General features: G+C 36.6%; 1 non-coding gene across 1 annotated transcript; it reads left to right on the top strand.

Moving 5' to 3' along the window:
* The first annotated feature begins 1,119 nt into the window (after nt 1-1,119).
* Nucleotides 1,120-1,223, top strand: LOC138172669 (U6 spliceosomal RNA). The gene has a single exon (XR_011171209.1). It is a non-coding gene; the product is annotated as a U6 spliceosomal RNA (small nuclear RNA).
* Nucleotides 1,224-2,033: the final 810 nt, after the last annotated feature.

The following is a 2,033-nucleotide window of genomic DNA, read 5'->3' as shown; positions in this document are numbered from 1 at the left end:
AGATCCTACCCCGTCACGACCACACATACCCCATAAGTCAAATTAAATTCTTGATACATCTAATATTTACAGCAAGGCTACTCAACATAAAACCAGATTTCTAAAATAGTGAAAACTTCCTAATTTTCCAGATGGCTGGTAATGGGTTGGGTTAACTGTGGATCCCAGGTGTCACTGTTATTTTAAGTGGCAAAACAGTCCTTGTCCTTTTCTTTGCAAGGATCAGGACCTATGTGTCTGAGTGTATTCAAGGTGGAAAAATATAGTTAGTCAATCAATGCTGTTTCAAGTAGGAGGCTATATTTATGAGAAATGTCTTTAATGAATGGAAGGTTAAGTTGTTTATGCATAGAAGGAATTTTAGAATACTTAACTAAGTTTTGAATCTCTACCATTGGCCTTAGTAAGACTTTTGTAGAAGGTAGTCTTTTCCATACAATAAGGGTATGAGGTGCAAAGCTATAATCACAAACCAAATTACAGGAACAAGTCTATTATCTGCTGCCCAAAGATTGGATCTCTCTAACAACAGGGCCATTTGGCTCTTCAGTAGATGAGACAGGTTCAAAAACAATCTTCTCTAGTAGAGGAGATGCTTTCAGTTATAAAATGAACCTGGGTACTTTTTTTTTCATTTAATTTTCCACTTGGATACATAACAAGGGCAAGGAGTAGAGAGGGAATGGTGACTAGGAACTTGTTCATATTTTCTCTTATCCCCCTATTATCTTTAAAGGGACTTGGGCTTGCTTCATTTCACCAGACATCAAGATGACAACTGATACCTAATAATGCCCCCTGTACATTTCCCTCAAATGAGTCACTCTCTCAAGGCAAATCTCTGCTATGTACTCAGTTCCTTGAATTTTTCATGTCACCCACCCTGCCCAAGGCACTGAGGAAGATGTAAAGTTACAGGTTTTCAGCTCTTATGACCATTTCACTTAACACTATAGCAATTCATGACCTACTTACAGTCCCTGATATGAACAAAAGATTTAAGGAAGCTGACTGCTCGGACTCTTTGAGGTCTATTTGATCCTGTAACACAAGACATGAGGTAGCTACTGTCTACCAAAGTAAAATCTAACAGGCAAGGTGTGGATTACAAAATAATAGGATACACTAGAAGCTCATATACTAATATTAGAAAAACACAGAGAAGAGGAGAACGGCCTCAGCACAAGAATGACATGCTACTTCACAAAGAATTCCAAATTTTTTTTTTTTTTGCTTTTTGGAGGGCAGTTGGGGTTAAGTGACTTGCCCAAGGTCACATGGCTAGTTTTTTTGTCTTAAGCATCTGAGGCTGGATTTGAACTCGGGTCCTCCTCACTCCAGGGCCGGTGCTCTATTCACTGTACCACCTAGAACTTGCCCCTAGAATTCCAAATCTTAAAACCAGAAATATAACAGATCACATTAATGAGAAAAATCACAATTATACCAACATACAGAAAAAGTTTTTGACAAAATATAATTCTCATGTGTCAAAAACACTAAAAAAAGAAAAAAAATGAACCTCTGTTTAGCATGTTAAATAGGATCTAAAACCAAGATCTAGAATTATATGAAATAACAACAAAACCTTAACTACAGGACCAGGAATAAAACAAGGATATCCACTATCACCATTATGATCTGACAGTGCTAAAAATGCTAGTTACAGCAATAAAACAAGGGACCAAAAGAATAAATATCAGTAAATAGGAAACACAGAATCACCATAAATTTTAGATAACAGAATGGTTTCCCTAGAAAACCGTAGAGGATCAATGAAAAATTAATTGTAGCAATTAATAACTTTGGCAAAGTTGAAAGATTAAAAAAAAAATCCACATGAATCATCAGCATTTTTGTATATTGCAAACAAAACTGAGCATAAATAGAAGAATTCCTCTGAAATAAGTAGAATGTATAATGTGGTTGGTGTAATAGGAATGCAAATTTGGAAGATCTTCCCTGCCCCTAGGCTAACGTGCACCTGGAGCCTGGGGTGGGAGGCTTGTTTTTCAGTAGATACTTCTTGATTG

The sequence above is a fragment of the Petaurus breviceps genome, unplaced genomic scaffold (genome assembly GCF_028583685.1).
Source record: "Petaurus breviceps papuanus isolate PSGF00001 unplaced genomic scaffold, PetGlider_PUasm1.0 128, whole genome shotgun sequence".
NCBI lineage: Eukaryota > Metazoa > Chordata > Mammalia > Diprotodontia > Petauridae > Petaurus > Petaurus breviceps.
This window is presented reverse-complemented; position numbering and strand designations above follow the sequence as displayed.